The sequence below is a fragment of the Oncorhynchus tshawytscha genome, unplaced genomic scaffold, assembly GCF_018296145.1.
Source record: "Oncorhynchus tshawytscha isolate Ot180627B unplaced genomic scaffold, Otsh_v2.0 Un_contig_15637_pilon_pilon, whole genome shotgun sequence".
Classification (NCBI taxonomy): Eukaryota; Metazoa; Chordata; class Actinopteri; order Salmoniformes; family Salmonidae; genus Oncorhynchus; species Oncorhynchus tshawytscha.
Genome location: NW_024608675.1, coordinates 48,310 through 69,133, shown reverse-complemented (window position 1 = coordinate 69,133; position 20,824 = coordinate 48,310). Strand labels below are relative to the sequence as shown.

The 20,824-nt window shown below is 43.6% G+C and overlaps 1 protein-coding gene across 2 annotated transcripts in view; it reads left to right on the top strand.

Annotated features, from left to right (window-relative positions):
- Positions 1 to 20,586: 20,586 nt before the first annotated feature.
- Positions 20,587 to 20,824, top strand: part of LOC112241108 (myelin regulatory factor-like protein) — a 37,709-nt gene continuing 37,471 nt past the window's right edge. For both annotated transcript variants that reach the window (XM_042313492.1, XM_042313493.1), the window contains exon 1: positions 20,587 to 20,702. The gene's annotated coding sequence lies outside the window, so the exon portion shown is untranslated. The remainder of the gene's footprint in view (positions 20,703 to 20,824) is intronic.

Here is a 20,824-nt window from a genome sequence, read left to right as displayed (position 1 = left end):
CTCTCTCCCCTCGCTCTGTGTGTCTCTTCCCCCTCGCTCTTAGACATTCCTTAGCTGTTTTCCAGTTAGGCTGGCTAGGCCTGGTCTATCAATGTCCTGTGATGTCCGTGTGTCTTCTTGTGCTCCGTGTGTGTTTCAGAATGTGTCTCTCTCCCCTACCTCTGTGGTTTCAGAATGGTCTGTGTGTCTTACCACTTGGTTTCAGAATGGTCTTCCTTACCACTTGGTTTCAGAATGGTCTTCTTACCACTTGGTTTCAGAATGGTCTTTCTATTCCTTAAACATGAGCAGTCCAGTTGGTTTCAGAATGGTCTTCAATGTGCTGTGATGTTGAGCTTTAGGTGATTAGACATTCAGCTGTTTTCAGGGTAATACTGGGCCTCATTCACCACTTGGTTTCAGAATGGTCTTTCTTACCACCTGGTTTCAGAATGGTCTTCCTTACCACTTGGTTTCAGAATGGTCTTTCTTACCACTGGTTTCAGAATGGTCTTTCTTACCACCTGGTTTCAGAATGGTCTTTCTTACCACCTGGTTTCAGAATGGTCTTTCTTACCACTTGGTTTCAGAATGGTCTTCCTTACCACTTGGTTTCAGAATGGTCTTCCTTACCACTTGGTTTCAGAATGGTCTTCCTTACCACTTGGTTTCAGAATGGTCTTTCTTACCACCTGGTTTCAGAATGGCGTTTCTTACCACCTGGTTTCAGAATGGTCTTCCTTACCACTTGGTTTCAGAATGGTCTTCCTTACCACTGTGTCTCTGTTTCTTGTCTCTCCTCACAGAAAGTGTGCCCTTAGTGGCCAGACCAAAACCTGCAAGCACAGAATCAAGTTTGGAGATTCCAGCAACTATTTACGTGTCTCCTTTCTGTAATCGGGTGAGTTTTACCACGTCCACAGCACTCTCATTTATCAACCTATAAACCCATACGACGTCTACAGCACTCTCATTTATCAACCTGTAATCCAATACGACGTCCACAGCACTCTCATTTATCAACCTGTAATCCCCTACGACGTCTACAGCACTCTCATTTATCAACCTGTAATCCCCTACGACGTCCACAGCACTCTCATTTATCAACCTGTAATCCCCTACGATGTCCACAGCACTCTCATTTATCAACCTGTAATCCCCTACGACGTCCACAGCACTCTCATTTATCAACCTGTAATCCCCTACGACGTCTACAGCACTCTCATTTATCAACCTGTAATCCCCTACGACGTCTACAGCACTCTCATTTATCAACCTGTAATCCCCTACGACGTCTACAGCACTCTCATTTATCAACCTGTAATCCCCTACGACGTCTACAGCACTCTCATTTATCAACCTGTAATCCCCTACGACGTCTACAGCACTCTCATTTATCAACCTGTAATCCCCTACGACGTCCACAGCACTCTCATTTATCAACCTGTAATCCCCTACGACGTCCACAGCACTCTCATTTATCAACCTGTAATCCCCTACGACGTCCACAGCACTCTCATTTATCAACCTGTAATCCCCTACGACGTCTACAGCACTCTCATTTATCAACCTGTAATCCCCTACGACGTCCACAGCACTCATTTATCAACCTGTAATCCCCTACGACGTCTACAGCACTCATTTATCAACCTGTAATCCCCTACGACGTCCACAGCACTCTATTTTATCAACGTCTAATTCCCTGCATAAGAAAAGGATTCATGTCCACCATCTAATGTTTCACCAGTCTAGACATTTAACCTGGATCTCTCCCTCTCTCCAGATCACGTCAGTTTGTAACTTCTTTACCTACATCCGCTACATCCACCAAGGGCTGGTCAAGCTGCAGGACGGTGAGATCAGCTAGCAGTGCATTTCCTGTATCGCTGCAGCCATGTTGTTTTTGCCTACAGTCACATGTGAATACACTTTGTCTTTAGTGGTTTCAGCTAATGTGAAGCTTTGGATGGATCCCATGGATGGACGTGCTATCAGGAAACCACAGTACAAGGCCACATGCATATGAATAAGTCATGTAGAGTAGTGTGTCTTATGGACCCAGTGGTGCTGTAGATTGGGATAACTCAGCAGCTATCTGACATGGTGGAATCCTATTAGCACAGAAATGGAATACCTAGAATGGGGAATCCCCATTCACCTCAACATTCTGATTCTATTTCTATGTCCATTACCGTAGAGGGTGGAGGCTCATCAGTCACACAGCTCATTTAGAGAAGTCTCCTCAAGGTTACCGACTAGCACAAGAACGCCATTGTTTTTCAATAGAGGAGACGAGTTCGGAGCCAAGCGATGATGTTTTTAACGTAGCCACGGAGTGGCTGTTCTAGCATTTGGTCGTTTATAGGATTCCCACAATCTTCAACAGTAGCCGTACTGGCAGTCTTTAGTCTCAGTTGTCATGCTGACTATGTCCCTACAGTATAGTCAGAATGTGTTATAATGTGTTCTGACAATGTCCCTACAGTATTGTTAGAATGTGTTATAATGTGTTATAATGTCCCTACAGTATAGTCAGAATGTGTTATAATGTGTTATAATGTCCCTACAGTATAGTCAGAATGTGTTATAATGTCCCTATAGTATAGTCAGAATGTGTTATAATGTCCCTATAGTATAGTCAGAATGTGTTGTAATGTGTTACAATGTCCCTACACTATAGTCAGAATGTGTTGTAATGTGTTATAATGTCCCTATAGTATAGTCAGAATGTGTTATAATGTCCCTACACTATAGTCAGAATGTGTAATGTCTCTACACTATAGTCAGAATGTGTTATAATGTGTTATAATGTCCCTACAGTATAGTCAGAATGTGTTATAATGTGTTATAATGTCCCTACAGTATAGTCAGAATGTGTTATAATGTGTTATAATGTCCCTACAGTATAGTCAGAATGTGTTATAATGTCCCTACAGTATATAATGTGTTATAATGTCCCTACAGTATAGTCAGAATGTGTTATAATGTGTTATGTGTGTGTACAGTATAGTCAGAATGTGTTATAATGTCCCTGTAGTATAGTCAGAATGTGTTATAATGTCCCTACAGTATAGTCAGAATGTGTTATAATTTCCCTACAGTATAGTCAGAATGTGTTATAATGTCCCTGTAGTATAGTCAGAATGTGTTATAATGTCCCTACAGTATAGTCAGAATGTGTTATAATGTGTTATAATGTCCCTACAGTATAGTCAGAATGTGTTATAATGTCCCTACAGTATAGTCAGAATGTGTTATAATGTGTTATAATGTCCCTACAGTATAGTCAGAATGTGTTATAATGTGTTATAATGTCCCTACAGTATAGTCAGAATGTGTTATAATGTCCCTACAGTATAATGTCCCTACAGTATAGTCAGAATGTGTTATAATGTCCCTACAGTATAGTCAGAATGTGTTATAATGTCCCTACAGTATAGTCAGAATGTGTTATAATGTGTTATAATGTCCCTACAGTATAGTCAGAATGTGTTATAATGTCCCTACAGTATAGTCAGAATGTGTTATAATGTCCCTACAGTATAGTCAGAATGTGTTATAATGTCCCTACAGTATAGTCAGAATGTGTTATAATGTGTTATAATGTCCCTACAGTATAGTCAGAATGTGTTATAATGTGTTATAATGTCCCTACAGTATAGTCAGAATGTGTTATAATGTCCCTACAGTATAGTCAGAATGTCCCTACAGTATAGTCAGAATGTGTTATAATGTGTTATAATGTCCCTACAGTATAGTCAGAATGTGTTATAATGTGTTATAATGTCCCTACAGTATAGTCAGAATGTGTTATAATGTCCCTACAGTATAGTCAGAATGTGTTATAATGTCCCTATAGTATAGTCAGAATGTGTTATAATGTCCCTATAGTATAGTCAGAATGTGTTATAATGTCCCTATAGTATAGTCAGAATGTGTTATAATGTCCCTACAGTATAGTCAGAATGTGTTATAATGTCCCTGTAGTATAGTCAGAATGTGTTATAATGTCCCTACAGTATAGTCAGAATGTGTTATAATGTCCCTACAGTATAGTCAGAATGTGTTATAATGTCCCTACAGTATAGTCAGAATGTGTTATAATGTGTTATAATGTCCCTACAGTATAGTCAGAATGTGTTATAATGTCCCTACAGTATAGTCAGAATGTGTTATAATGTCCCTACAGTATAGTCAGAATGTGTTATAATGTCCCTACAGTATAGTCAGAATGTGTTATAATGTGTTATAATGTCCCTACAGTATAGTCAGAATGTGTTATAATGTCCCTACAGTATAGTCAGAATGTGTTATAATGTCCCTACAGTATAGTCAGAATGTGTTATAATGTCCCTATAGTATAGTCAGAATGTGTTATAATGTGTTATAATGTCCCTATAGTATAGTCAGAATGTGTTATAATGTGTTATAATGTCCCTATAGTATAGTCAGAATGTGTTGTAATGTTTATGCTCTCTTCTGTCCAATCCTCCGTTCCTCCCTCCATCTCCTTTCCTCCCTCCATCTCCTTTCCTCCCTCCATCTCCTTTCCTTCCTCCATCTCTGTTCCTGTTCTCTAGCAGAACAGATGTTCTGGGAAGTGATGCAGTTGAGGAAAGAGATGAGTTTTGCTAAGCTGGGCTACTACAAGGAGGAACTGTGACCAACCAATCACAATACAGAACAGAGGGATGCGTGTCTGAATCTCAACCTATCATCAGATGCACTCCCGTGACAGACAGGATAGCTCTCCAATCATCCTACCCTCCTGGCTCTCAGAAGGAAGAAGGACCGCTCCTCATCGCTACCCCTTCCAATCTCTCATCCAATCACGTGTCATTTCAGGAGAGTCCTCCCATCCTGTGTCTTCAATACCTACAAGTATATGACTTAAAATGCATGCCCCTTACATCCTGACTGGTCTACCAATAACAGTGAGTAGTTATTCAGGATGTAAGGGGATTGGTAGTTCAGACTGTCTGATCTACCAATAACAGTGAGTAGTTAATCAGGATGTAAGGGGATTGGTAGTTCAGACTGACTGATCTACCAATAACAGTGAGTAGTTATTCAGGAAGGGGATTGGTAGTTCAGTCTGACTGATCTACCAATAACAGTGAGTAGTTAATCAGGATGTAAGGGGATTGGTAGTTCAGACTGACTGATCTACCAATAACAGTGAGTAGTTATTCAGGAAGGGGATTGGTAGTTCAGTCTGACTGATCTACCAATAACAGTGAGTAGTTAATCAGGATGTAAGGGGATTGGTAGTTCAGACTGACTGATCTACCAATAACAGTGAGTAGTTATTCAGGAAGGGGATTGGTAGTTCAGTCAGTCTGTCTGGAACATGACCATTGCTTGTCATTCTGATTGGTCTGCTAAAATGCATATTGAAACAGAGAGGAAGTGCTCTAAACCCAACGGCTGCTTTCAAAATGGCACCCTGTTCACTGTAGTGCACGACTTGTGGCCCCTATGAGCCCTGGTCAAAAGTAGTGCACTAAATATGGAATAGGGTGCCATTTGGGACACAGGACAAGTGTAAATCGAGGCGCTCCGTCCATCCAGCCATCTGTGGTTATTCTATCCATCTATCTCCCAGTCCGTATTTAAAACCAGAGGACCGTAACTATGGTGACGACCACGCTGCTGTATGTAACTTGACTCCGTTATTATATGTAAGAAACGCTGAATGAGTTCTTCTGTCCACACTACAAGGCTGAGTCACAAATGGCACCCTATTCCCTATATAGTTAACTGCTGTAGTGGTGCAGTATGCACAGCAGGGGTTCCCAAACCGGTTGCATCATTTTGTTTATTGAGACTGCCTTTGTTAAATACAACAGCAGCTTCATTTTGTTTCATTTGAGGGACCTAGGAAAATGACTCATGACTTATTTTAGGCAATTTATTTATTTTATTTTGTGTTTTTTATTTAACCTTTTTATTTAACTAGACAAGTCAGTTAAGAACACATTCTAATTTACAATGACGGCCTACCAAGGCCAAACCCCTAACCCTGACGACGCCTGACGACGGGGGTCAATTGTGCTCCACCCTATGGGACTCCCAATCACGTCTGGTTGCGATACAGCCTGGATTCGAACCATGGTCTGTAGTGACTCCTCTAGCACTGAGATGCAGTGCCTTAAACAGCTGCGCTACTCAGGAGCCCCGATGATGATGATGATGATAACTATAATAATAGAAATAAATAGTCTAGACCTGATTTCCCAAAATGTTTTCCGCTACCAAATGTTTTATAACAATAATTTATATGAACCGTCAATTTAATTATGCATATTCTATTTTACAGGAAGTGATTCGATCAATTGATAGCGACGGAGTCACACATTGGATAACATTACTCCGCAAGCGAAGTCCAATTTCTTTTGACTCCTCGACTTTAGAAGGTCGTAAGCTCAGCTTCTCAATGTCATAGAGACAAAGCAAATACATTCCCCATGTGCATCAGAGTCTTCCTCTTTGTCATTTTACTACTTGTTTCTAGCCTAATGCATTGCGGAGTGACGCTTCGTTTTAGATCGGAAGGTCCCGTGCCCTCCCGTGACACTTCGGCGCCCCGTATGTTTGGGACCCGTGATGTAGAGAATTAGGTGCCATTTGGGAGCAGAACATGAGGAGGAGGATTCTGTTGGGTTCTGTCCAATACAAGGACTTTAGAAGAATCTGGACAAATGTTTTGAAGGTTTTAGAAAACACATCGATGATGATGATGATGATGAAGAACATTCTCTCTGGCTTTTTAGTTCTTTACCAATCCTTAGTTAGAAGTATGTAGCTGTGTTGTCGTGGTGTGTGTGTGTGTGTACGTGTGGTGTGTGTGGTCTGTGAACGTTCCAATCTATATACCTTTTCCTGGTTTTCCATCCTTCCATCCCTCCATGTCCCTCTGTTAACATTCCAACTCCAAGCTTTCCTCAATTTATTTTAGTGCCTTTCTGGAACACAGTGAATAAAAAATGGTATACCTCTGGAACCAACGTGTCTGTTTGTGAACATGAAATCTGTTGTCCCGAACACACTCAGTCAGTGTAGATATGATGACACATTTCAGGGTAAAATTGTCAGGACACAATTCTACTGCATAATAAAAATAGATATGTACATTGTTCAGTACATTCTGCACGTTGCCCATGCGTTGTCTTATAAAAGTAGGCAACTTATCTTCCTGTTAATGGTTCTCCTTCCTGCCACGTCTCTGGGCTTTCAACTGGATTGTAAATCTTGGTGAAATGATGTCCTTTTTATACAGTAGTATGTTACTGTTTCAATATGTTTGCAATTCTACTGCATTTAAAAATGTCAATTTGTTGTCGTCTTTCACAGAGTTCATCAGTATAGATTCAACACTCCTATATCTCCTCCCACCAGCCTCCTCTGCAGTATAGATTCAACACTCCTATATCTCCTCCCACCAGCCTCCTCTGCAGTATAGATTCAACACTCCTATATCTCCTCCCACCAGCCTCCTCTGCAGTATAGATTCAACACTCCTATATCTCCTCCCACCAGCCTCCTCTGCAGTATAGATTCAACACTCCTATATCTCCTCCCACCAGCCTCCTCTGCAGTATAGATTCAACACTCCTATATCTCCTCCCACCAGCCTCCTCTGCAGTATAGATTCAACACTATAAACTTTATTATCTTGGACTGAACACAATTATACTGCATAGAAAATACTTCCTGGTTCAATACCCATGTCGTGCGTCCCAAACGGTAACCTATTCCCTATATAGTGCACTACTTTAGACCAGAGCCCTATTCCCTATATAGTACACTACTTTTGACTAGGGTACATACATGTAGGGCTCTGGTCAACAGTAGTGCACTCTATAGGCCAGTGGTTCCCAACCTTTTTCGGTTACTGTACCACCAACGGAATTTTGCTCTTCCCAGAGTACACCTGTAGTACCCACTCGTGTGCTTTTTAGCAGTAACCCTATGGTCTCATGAGTCTTCTCATGTACCCCCTGTGGATAGGCCAAGTTCCCCCTAGGGATCCTAGTAGCCCTGGATGGGAACCACTGGTCTAGGGAATAGGAACCACTGGTCTAGGGAATAGGAACCACTGGTCTAGGGAATAGGAACCACTGGTCTAGGGAATAGGAACCACTGGTCTAGGGAATAGGAACCACTGGTCTAGGGAATAGGAACCACTGGTCTAGGGAATAGGAACCACTGGTCTAGGGAATAGGAACCACTGGTCTAGGGAATAGAAACAACTGGTCTAGGGAATAGAAACAACTGGTCTAGGGAATAGGAACCACTGGTCAATGGAATAGGAACCACTGGTCAATGGAATAGGAACCACTGGTCAATGGAATAGGAACCACTGGTCTAGGGAATAGGAACCACTGGTCTAGGGAATAGGAACCACTGTACTGAAATATGACTATCTCTGGGCTCTGACGTAGACGGTGTACTGAGATGTGACTGTATTGTCGTCCCAGTGTTCCCTAGTGGAAACGAGTGGAAAGGTCTTGGCAGAGACAGCTCTCCATCTGCTCCCCTTCAACCTAACTTCTGGTCCCCCTGAAGAGGTAGGGACGCCGTTCAGGTGTCTTTCTACACCTACTACGTTGGTTTACTAGAAACAAGACCCAAAATGAGTCAAGGCAGATCGCCATAGTCCCCAAAGGCAACCTGCCTAAATGACTACAGACCCGTAGCACTTACGTCCGTAGCCATGAAGTGCTTTGAAAGGCTGGTTATGGCTCACCTTAACACCGTTATCCCAGAAACTCTAGGCCCACTTCACTTTGCATACCGCCCCAACAGATCCACAGATGATGCAGTCTCTTTTGCACGCCACACTGCCCTTTCCCACCCAGACAAAAGGAACACCTATGTGAGAATGCTATTCATTGACTACAGCTCAGTGTTCAACACTGTGCCCTCAAAGCTCATCACTAAGCTAAGGATCCTGGGACTTAACACCTCCCTCTGCAACTGGATCCTGTACTTCCTGACTGGCCGCCGTCAGGAAGTACAGGAACACATCAGGAACACGCCAGGAACACATCCACTATGCTGATCCTCAACACTGGAGCCCCTCAGGGGTGTGTGCTCAGTCCCTTCCTGTACTCCCTGTTCACCCACGACCTCGTGGCCAGGCACGACTCCAACACCTTCATTAAGTTTGCAGACGACAATAATGGTCTGAACAACGACGAGACAGCCTATAGGGAGGAGGTCAGAGACCTGGCTGGATGGTGCCAGAATAACAATCTATCCGTCAACGCAATCAAGACAGAGAAGATGATTGTGGGCAACAGGAAAAGGAGGACCGAGCACGCCCCCGTTCTCATCGACGGGGCTGTAGTGGAGCAGGTTGAGAGCTTCAAGTTCCTTCACCAACAAACTAACATGGTCCAAACACACCAAGACAGTCTTGAAGAGGACACGACAAAGCCTATTCCCCCTCAGGAAACTAAAAAGATTTGGAATGGGTCCTCAGATCTTCAAGGTTCTACAACTGCAACATCAAGAGCATCCTGACGGGTTGCATAATTGCCTGGTACGGCAACTGCTCGGCCTCCGACCGCAAGGCACTAGTGAGTGTAGTGCGTATGGCCCAGTACATCACTGGGGCTAAGCTGCCTGCCATCCAGGACCGATATAATAGGCGGTGTCAGAGGAAGGCCCTAAAAATTGTCAAAGACCCCAGCCACCCCAGTCATAGACTGTTCTCTCTACTATCGCATGGCAAGCGGTACCGGAGTGCCAAGTCTAGGACAAAAGCCTTTTTGTCCTAAACAGCTTTTACCCCCAAGCCATAAGAGTCCTGAACATGTAATCAAATGCCTACCCGGACTATTTGCATTGTGCCCACCCACCAACCCCTCTTTTACGCTGCTGCTACTCTCTATCATCAACTCAGCAAAAGAAACGTCCTCTGGACGTTGTCATGTCAACTGTGTTTACATTCAGCAAACTTCACATGTGTAAATATTTGTATGAACATAAGATTCAACTGAGACATAAACTGAACAAGTTCCACAGACATGTGACTAACAAATGTAATAATGTGTCCCTGAACAAAGAGGGGGGTTAAAATCAAAAGTAACAGTAAGTATCTGGTGTGGCCACCAGCTGCATTAAGTACTGCAGTGCATCTCCTCCTCGTGGACTGCACCAGATTTGCCAGTTCTTGTTGTGAGATGTTACCCCACTCTTCCACCAAGGCACTTGCAAGTTCCCGGACATTTTTGCGGCGTATGGGCCTAGCCCTCACCCTCCGATACAATAGGTCACAGGAGTGCTCAATGGGATTGAAATCTGGGCTCTTCGCTGGCCATGGCAGAACACTGACATTCCTGTCTTGCAGGAAATCACGCACAGAGCGAGCAGTATGGCTGGTGGCATTGTCATTGTCATGTCAGGATGAGCCTGCAGGAAGGGTACCACATGAGGGAGGAGGATGTCTTCCTGTAACGCACAGCGTTGAGATTGCCTGCAATGGCAACAAGCTCAGTCCGATGATGCTGTGACTCACCGCCCCAGTCCATGACGGACCCTCCACCTCCAAATCAATCAGCCTCCAAAGTACAGGCCTCAGTGTATCCCTCATTCCTTCGATGATAAACAAATCTGACCATCACCCCTGGTGAGACAAAACCGCGACTCGTCAGTGAAGAGCACTTTTTGCCAGTCCTGTCTGGTCCAGCGGCGATGAGTTTGTGCCTATAGGTGACGTTGTTGCCGGTGATATCTGGTGAGGACCTGCCTGACAACAGGCCTGCAAGCCCACGTGTCCAGCCTCTCTCAGCCTATTGCAGAGAGCCTGCAGGGATTGTACGTTCCTGGTGTAACCTGGGCAGTGATTGTACGTTCCTGGTGTAACCTGGGCAGTGATTGTACGTTCCTGGTGTAACCTGGGCAGTGATTGTACGTTCCTGGTGTAACCCGGGCAGTGTTGTTGCCATCCTGTACCTTTCCCGCAATCGGATGTACCGATTCTGTGCAGGTGTTGTTACACGTGGTCTGCCACTTCGAGGACGATCAGCTGTCCGTCCTGTCTCCCTATAGCTCCCTTAGGCAACTCACAGTATGGACATTGATTTATTCCAATTTATCCGGGCAGTCCTCATGTCTCCTTGCAGCATGCCTAAGGCATGTTCACGCAGATGAGCAGGGACCCTGGGCATCTTTTGGTGTTTTTTTTTTTATTTATTTACCTTTATTAAACAAGGCAAGTCAGTTCAGAACAAAGTCTTATTTTCAATGACAGCCTAGGAATAGTGGGTTAGGTGGAACAGTGATTGTACGTTAACTGGTCTAGGAACAGTGGGTTAGCTGCCTTTCCCGCACTGTTCAGTGGGTGTTGTTACAGGGTCTGCAGAACGACAGATTTGTACCTTGTCAGCTCGGGGATTTGATCTTGCAACCTTCCGGTTACTAGTCCAACACTCTAACCACTAGGCTGTTCACGCTGAACAAGCATGGGAAACAGTGTTAACTTCACAGATCTTTATTGTAAAGTTTTATTTGGATTTTTACAAAGACAGTCCTGAAAAAGGGATGTTTCTTTTTTAACTGCTGAGTTTATATGCATAGTCACTTTAACTATACATTCATGTACTTATTACCTCAATTAGCCCGACTAACTGGTGCCTGTACGTAGCCTCGTTAACGTAGCCTCGCGGAACCGTGGGTTAGCCTCGCGACCGTGGGTTAGCCTCGTTCGACCGTGCGTAGCCTCGCGACCGTCGTAGCCTCGCAACCGTCGTAGCCTCGCGAACCTCTAACCACTAGCCTCGCTGACCGTCGTAGCCTGCGACCGTGCGTTAGCCTCGCGACCTTTATTGTAAAGCCTTTTATTTGCGACCGTTACGTAGCCTCGCGACCGTGCGTTTCCTTTTTTGCGAGTTTATATGCCTAGTCACCCGTAACGTAGCCTCGCGACCGTACTTATTAGCCTCAATTACCCCGACTAAGCCTCGTGCCTGTACGTAGCCTCGCGACCGTACGTAGCCTCGCGACCGTCGTAGCCTCGCGACCGTACAGAGCCTCGCGACCGTACGTAGCCTCGCGACCGTACGTAGCCTCGCGACCGTACGTAGCCTCGCGACCGTACGTAGCCTCGCGACCGTACGTAGCCTCGCGACCGTACGTAGCCTCGCGACCGTACGTAGCCTCGCGACCGTACGTAGCCTCGCGACCGTACGTAGCCTCGCGACCGTACGTAGCCTCGCGACCGTACGTAGCCTCGCGACCGTACGGAGCCTCGCGACCGTACGTAGCCTCGCGACCGTACAGAGCCTCGCGACCGTACAGAGCCTCGCGACCGTACAGAGCCTCGCTACTGTTATTTTTCACTGTCTTTTTACTGTTATTTTTATTTGTTTACTTATCTATTTCTCACCTAATAAAACTTGCACAGTTGGTTAAGGGCTTGTAAGAAAGCATTTCACTGTAAGGTCTACGTTGTATTCGGAGCACGTGACAAATACACTTTGATTTGGCAGATCAGCTGGAGCTCCTACTTCTCCTGTGGAACACTTGCTGTACAGATGTAGGATCTTAATTTGAGCCAGTTTGTTACAGCTGGAAAAGTATCCTGCAGCATCAGGAAAAGTGAATTATTATAATGGATTATATTTAATGGACATTTTTGTAGGGGTTGATACATTCTCAGTTAGGGCAAATCAAGTCTTGACATTTCAACATGCAAATTGCACACTTTAGAAGCCTTTTTCAAATGCAAATACACTACAAGTTTGCTTTGCAAGAAAATTCTCAGGAACAAAAAAATTGATCAAAATTAAGATCCTACATTTGTAGTATATTGCAACATCAAAGTAATGGCAAGATGTATGTTGTCTCAACTAACAATTATAAGCTCTTATCTACTCATGTAGAAAGATAAAGAGAAAATCCTTATAGATACACAAAATAGCACATCTGCCATTTTGGAATATCAAAACACCTGATATCAGGAGAAACGCATCAAATGGCACACTTTTCCAGGTAGAGAGGACCTTTAATGCATTCTGGGTCATGGATAGACAGTGTACTGTATATCTGTAATGACACTGTACTGTATATCTGTATGACACTGTACTGTATATCTGTGTGGACAGTACTGTATATCACTGTATATCTGTATATATATCTGTAATGACACTGTACTGTATATCTGTAATGACACTACTGTATATCTGTAATGACACTTTACTGTATATCTGTAATGACACTGTACTGTATATCTGTATGGACAGTACTGTATATCTGTAATGACACTGTACTGTATATCTGTATGGACAGTACTGTATATCTGTAATGACACTGTACTGTATATCTGTAATGACACTGTACTGTATATCTGTAATGACACTGTACTGTATATCTGTGTGGACAGTACTCACAAGGGTGCGTTCTGAGCCCTCCTGTACTCGACTGCGTGGCCACGCACGCCTCCAACTCAATCATCGGACGACACAACAGTGGTAGGCTTGATTACCAACAACGACGAGACGGCCTACAGGGAGGAGGTGAGGGCCCTCGGAGTGTGGTGTCAGGAAAATAACCTCACACTCAACGTCAACAAAACTAAGGAGATGATTGTGGACTTCAGGAAACAGCAGAGGGAACACCCCCCTATCCACATCGATGGAACAGTAGTGGAGAGGGTAGTAAGTTTTAAGTTCCTCGGCGTACACATCACAGACAAACTGAATTGGTCCACCCACACAGACAGCATCGTGAAGAAGGCGCAGCAGTGCCTCTTCAACCTCAGGAGGCTGAAGAAATTCGGCTTGTCACCAAAAGCACTCACAAACTTCTACAGATGCACAATCGAGAGCATCCTGTCGGGCTGTATCACCGCCTGGTACGGAAACTGCTAGGCCCACAACCGTAAGGCTCTCCAGAGGGTAGTGAGGTCTGCACAACGCATCACCGGGGGCAAACTACCTGCCCTCCAGGACACCTACACCACCCGATGTCACAGGAAGGCCATAAAGATCATCAAGGACAACAACGACTCGAGCCACTGCCTGTTCACCCCGCTATCATCCAGAAGGCGAGGTCAGTACAGGTGCATCAAAGCTGGGACCGAGAAGCTGTTTTTCAGTCTCTATCTCAAGGCCATCAGACTGTTAAACAGCCACCACTAACATTGAGTGGCTGCTGCCAACACACTGACTCAACTCCAGCCACTTTAATGATGGGAATTGATGTAAAATATATCACTAGCCACTTTAAACAATGCTACCTAATATAATGTTTACATACCCTACATTATTCATCTCATACGTATATACTGTACTCTATCATCTACTGCATCTTTATGTAATACATGTATCACTAGCCACTTTAACTATGCCACTTTGTTTACATACTCATCTCATATGTATATACTGTACTCGATACCATCTACTGCATCTTGCCTATGCTGCTCTGTACCATCACTCATTCATATATCTTTATGTACATATTCTTTATCCCTTTACACTTGTGTCTATAAGGTAGTAGTTTTGGAATTGTTAGCTAGATTACTTGTTGGTTATTACTGCATTGTCGGAACTAGAAGCACAAGCATTTCGCTACACTCGCATTAACATCTGCTAACCAGGTGAATGTGACAAATAAAATTGGATTTGATTTATCTGAAAGGACAGTACTGTACTGTATATCTGTGTGTACTGTACTGTGTATCTGTGTGGACTGTACTGTGTATTTGTGTGGACTGTACTGTACTGTATATCTGTGTACTGTACTGTGTATCTGTGTGGACTGTACTGTGTATCTGTGTGGACTGTACTGTATATCTGTGTGGACTGTACTGTGTATCTGTGTGGACAGTACTGTACTGTATATCTGTGTGGACAGTACAGTACTGTATGTGTATCTGTGTGGACAGTACTGTATATCTGTGTTAATGTACTGTACTGTATCTGTGTGGACTGTAATGTATATTTGTGTGGACAGGACTGTACTGTATATCTGTGTGGACTGTACTGTACTGTATGTACTCTGTGTGGACAGTACTGTGTATCTGTGTGGACAGTATTGTACTGTGTATCTGTGTGGACAGTACTGTATGTGTATCTGTGTGGACTGTACTGTACTGTGTATCTGTGTGGACAGTACTGTATATCTGTGTGGACTGTACTGTATATCTGTGTGTACTGTACTGTATATCTGTATGTACTGTACTGTGTATCTGTGTGGACTGTACTGTGTATCTGTATATCTGTGTGGACTGTACTGTGTATCTGTATATCTGTGTGGACTGTACTGTGTATCTGTAAGGACAGTGTTCTATTTGCAGAGTGTCTAAGCCAGAGATAAGACTGCTTTTTAGTGTACTACCCCTCTGTGTCACCTTGTAATGAATACCTGCTTTATGGTCCAGGGCAAGGACACCTGGCACACACAGGCAGAACGCCTGCGCGGGGTATGTGAATGGTTTTTACCTTTCAGACTAGAGAACAAAGTACACAGGAGAGACACCTGTGACATACATTATTTTGGATACACAATTCTGGGAATATTATTGTCAACACCAAAGGGCCTAAATCTAGCGAAACAACTACCGGGGTGGGTGAACAAACGTGGAGGAACTGGGCTCTGAGGATTTAATGGATACTGTTTGCCAAATGGATTGTACCTGAAGTCGGAGAGAAGGTTGTCAACGGAACTACCAGCCAGGACTCCATTTTGGAGAAAAGGTTGTCAACGGAACTACCAGCCAGGACTCCATTTTGGAGAGAAAGGTTGTCAACGGAACTACCAGCCAGGACTCCATTTTGGAGAAAAGGTTGTCAGTAGAAATGAGAAACCTTTCCCTTCTACGGAACTACCAGCCAGGACTCCATTTAGGAGAGAAGGTTGTCAACGGAACTACCAGCCAGGACTCCATTTTGGAGAAAACCATTGCTTCAACAGTAGAACTAAAACCAGCCAGGACTCCATTTAGGAGAAAAGGTTGTCAACGGAACTACCAGCCAGGACTCCATTTAACAGTCTGTAGAGAGAAACGGTAAGGTTCAACCATTCAGCCTTTCCCTTCTAACAGTCAGTCAGAGAAGAAAACCATTAGCTTCCTTCTAACAGTCAGTAGAGACGGAAAACCATTAGCTTCCTCTAACCGTCAGTAGAGACGGAAAACCATTAGCTTCCTTCTAACAGTCAGTAGAGACGGAAAACCATTAGCTTCCTTCTAACAGTCAGTAGAGACGGAAAACCATTAGCTTCCTTCTAACCGTCAGTAGAGACGGAAAACCATTAGCTTCCTTCTAACAGTCAGTAGAGACGGAAACCATTAGCTTCCTTCTAACAGTCTGTAGAGACGGAAAACCATTAGCTTCCTTCTAACAGTCAGTAGAGACGGAAAACCATTAGCTTCCTTCTAACAGTCAGTAGAGACGGAAAACCATTAGCTTCCTTCTAACAGTCAGTAGAGACGGAAAACCATTAGCTTCCTTCTAACCGTCAGTAGAGACGGAAAACCATTAGCTTCCTTCTAACAGTCTGTAGAGACGGAAAACCATTAGCTTCCTTCTAATAGTCTGTAGAGACGGAAAACCATTAGCTTCCTTCTAACAGTCTGTAGAGACGGAAAACCATTAGCTTCCTTCTAACAGTCTGTAGAGACGGAAAACCATTAGCTTCCTTCTAACAGTCAGTAGAGACGGAAAACCATTAGCTTCCTTCTAACAGTCAGTAGAGACGGAAAACCATTAGCTTCCTTCTAACAGTCAGTAGAGACGGACAACCATTAGCTTCCTTCTAACAGTCAGTAGAGATGGAAACCAGGAAGTCTAGAGACGGTTTCTCTTCTCTAACTGACAGTAGAGACGGAAAACCATTTTCCTCTCTAACCGACTGTTAGACGGAAAACCATTAGCTTCCTCTAACTGACAGTTAGAGAGGAAAACCAATGGTTGTCCGTTCCTCTAACTGACTGTTAGAGACGGAAAACCATTAGCTTTCTTCTGACTGTTAGAGACGGAAAATTAGCTTCCTTCTAACTGACAGTAGAGACGGAAAACCAATAGCTTCCTTCTAACTGACTGTAGAGAGGAAAAACCATTTCTCTTCTCTAACAGACTGTTAGAGACGGAAGCTAACCGTCAGTTTCTTCCTTCTCTACAGACTGTTAGAGACGGAAAAATGGTTAGCTTCCTTCTAACTGACAGTTAGAAGGAAAACCATTAGCTTCCTCTCTAACAGTCAGTAGAGACGGAAAACCATTTCTCTTCTCTAACTGACTGTTAGAGACGGAAAACCATTAGCTTCCTTCTAACAGTCAGTAGAACACTCCCATTTGATTACTGTCTAACTCAGCTTTGTTCCGGATGTAGAGTCAAAGCTCTGTGTTTTCTAACATCTGTAAGATCTTTAAGAACCATTATATTTCCGTTTTTTTTAACAGTCTTTTTAAAAAGCCACTTGAATTAACAGTTAGTGGTACATAAACATCCAGATCTTTATCTGGGACTGACTGAGATGGTTTTTTACCAAAGTCATTTTGAACATCCATTCTTCATTATAACAAGAGACTGACCGTTTCTCATAACAGTCAGTAGGACTGAAAACTTTAGTGTTCATAAATTCATAGAGACAAAACTGACAATGTTATTAAGCCAATATCTAGGAGAAAATTAGCCTCGTTATTCACAGCAGTTTAGTCACTGTATCTTTGTCCCAAATGACAGACTATTCCCCTAAAATAGTCCCTATGGGCCCTGGTCTAAAGCTGTGTACTACAAAGGGAACAGGGTGTCATTTGGGAAGCATTAGTGTGTAAAGCCAAAGCCATTAAAATGAGCTGAGCTGAGAGAGACTCTTGTCCATAGAGACGGTAAAGACCAGCCAGCCATTACACATTTCCCTAAATCAGCTGAGACTGGAGAACCATAACTGTCCATATCCCTAACAGTCAGTAACAGACCAGCCAAAGCCATTACACATTTCCCTAACGTCAGTAGAGACGGACAACCAGAGAGACTAACTGTCCATATCCCTGGTAACAGACCAGCCAAAGCCACTTACACATTTCCCTAAATGAGCTGAGCTGAGAGAGACTAACTGTCCATATCCTGGTAACAGACCTTGAATTGTTAGTGGCCAAAGCCATTACACATTTCCCTAAATGAGCTGAGCTGAGAGAGACTAACTGTCCATATCCCTGGTAACAGACCAGCCAAAGCCATTACACATTTCCCTAAATGAGCTGAGCTGAGAGAGACTAACTGTCCATATCCCCTGGTAACAGACCAGCCAAAGCCATTACACATTTCCCTAAATGAGCTGAGCTGAGAGAGACTAACTGTCCATATCCCTGGTAACAGACCAGCCAAAGCCATTACACATTTCCCTAAATGAGCTGAGCTGAGAGAGACTAACTGTCCATATCCCCTGGTAACAGACCAGCCAAAGCCATTACACATTTCCCTAAATGAGCTGAGCTGAGAGAGACTAACTGTCCATATCCCCTGGTAACAGACCAGCCAAAGCCATTACACATTTCCCTAAATGAGCTGAGCTGAGAGAGACTAACTGTCCATATCCCCTGGTAACAGACCAGCCAAAGCCATTACACATTTCCCTAAATGAGCTGAGCTGAGAGAGACTAACTGTCCATATCCCTGGTAACAGACCAGCCAAAGCCATTACACATTTCCCTAAATGAGCTGAGCTGAGAGAGACTAACTGTCCATATCCCCTGGTAACAGACCAGCCAAAGCCATTACACATTTCCCTAAATGAGCTGAGCTGAGAGAGACTAACTGTCCATATCCCCTGGTAACAGACCAGCCAAAGCCATTACACATTTCCCTAAATGAGCTGAGCTGAGAGAGACTAACTGTCCATATCCCCTGGTAACAGACCAGCCAAAGCCATTACACATTTCCCTAAATGAGCTGAGAGAGACTAGAGACAATAGTAATGATGATTAATCATGGATTAGCTATAATGTACAGTATATTACACACACACACACAACCCCTGTCAGCAAGCAGGCAATAATTATTATGAATTATTATTACACTCCATATATAATGACATAACAGCAGTCAGGAACGTTATGAAGCGTGAAGAGTCAGTGGTTTTCTTTAGTAAAGCTTGAGTGCGTCGGCTGATTGCAGAGAGAAGAGAGAGAGAGAGAGAGACTACTACAGTTGAACTGATTCCCAGTGAAAAACACTGAGGCCAACGGAAGACGGATGGACCGTTTGCTCAATAGAGAAAGTCCTTCCTGGAAGAGCAACACAAGGTGAAGAGCAGGAAGACTGGGTCTTGTTATGAAGCACAAACCAGTCAGACCTGTCAGAAACGTGTCTTACTCCTGAACACCTGGAGTCCAAATACAGAACATCATTTAGTCTTCCCAGTTTACACATCATTTAGTCCATGTCAGGTGAAGAGCAGCTTTATGAAACTGTTACCAGGGGATACGGACAGTTAGTTTAGAAAAACACTTTAGGCCAACCATGTCAGTTTGTCCATGAAGAACAGCTTTATGAAACTGTTACCAGGGGATAGACGGGCTCATGTTACAGTTAGTTTTACTCCATGTCAGGTTTTACTTTCAGGGATTAGGCCAGTTAGTTTACTCCATGTCAGGTGAAGATAGCTTTATGAAACTGTTAGGGGATACAGACAGTTAGTTTTCCATGTCAGGTGAAATAGCTTTATGAAACTGTTTTTCCTGGGGATACAGAAATTAGTTTACTCCATGTCAGGTGAAGAGCAGCTTTATGAAACTGTTACCAGGGGATACAGACAGTTAGTTTACTCCATGTCAGGTGAAGAACAGCTTTTGAAACTGTTACCAGGGGATACAGACAGTTAGTTTACTCCATGTCAGGTGAAGAACAGCTTTATGAAACTGTTACCTGGGGATACAGACAGTTAGTTTACTCCATGTCAGGTGAAGAACAGCTTTATGAAACTGTTACCAGGGGATACAGACAGTTAGTTTACTCCATGGCAGGTTGACCTTCAGGGAACTATGTTTACCTGACAGAAATAGTTTGACCTAGGGGTATGTTTTCCTGACAGAAATAGTTTGACCTAGGTTTTCCTGACAGTATGTTTTTTTCCTGACAGAAATAGTTTGACCTAGGGCAGTATGTTTTCCTGACAGAAATAGTTTGACCTAGGGCAGTATGTTTTCCTGACAGAAATAGTTTTAGCTCGGCCAGTATGTTTTCCTGACAGAAATAGTTTGACCTAGGGCAGTATGTTTTCCTGACAGAAATAGTTTTAGCTCGGCCAGTATGTTTTCCTGACAGAAATAGTTTGACCTAGGGCAGTATGTTTACCTGACAGAAATAGTTTTAGCTCGGCCAGTATGTTTTCCTGACAGAAATAGTTTGACCTAGGGCAGTATGTTTACCTGACAGAAATAGTTTTAGCTCGGCCAGTATGTTTTCCTGACAGATAGCAGAGCCTCCAATTTTCTAAGAGTCTGGAGTTACATTCAAAGCCTACCATGCAAGCCTGAAAAAGAATAGGTTGGCATTGGTGAAGGGGTTTCTTCCATTTTGTACAGTCTGTGTTTACCTCTTCATGAACATGCTTGGGCCTACACAGTGCTCAAGCCTAGGCCTTGCCTACTGTTTCACCCCCAATAAGAGTTGTGTATCTCAGGCAGCTGATCACCATGGAGCCCCCCGGAGGACTCCCAGTGCCCGTTGATGTTCTGGGAGAGAATGAAGCATTGCAGCAGTTCTTTGACGGTAAGACATTCTATAGTTGTGTCCCAAAACAGCACCCTATTCCCTAGTGTGTGTGTGTGTGTGAGAGAGAGGGTTGTGCGAGTCAGAGGAAGCTGGTGGGAGGTACTTTAGGAGGATGGGCT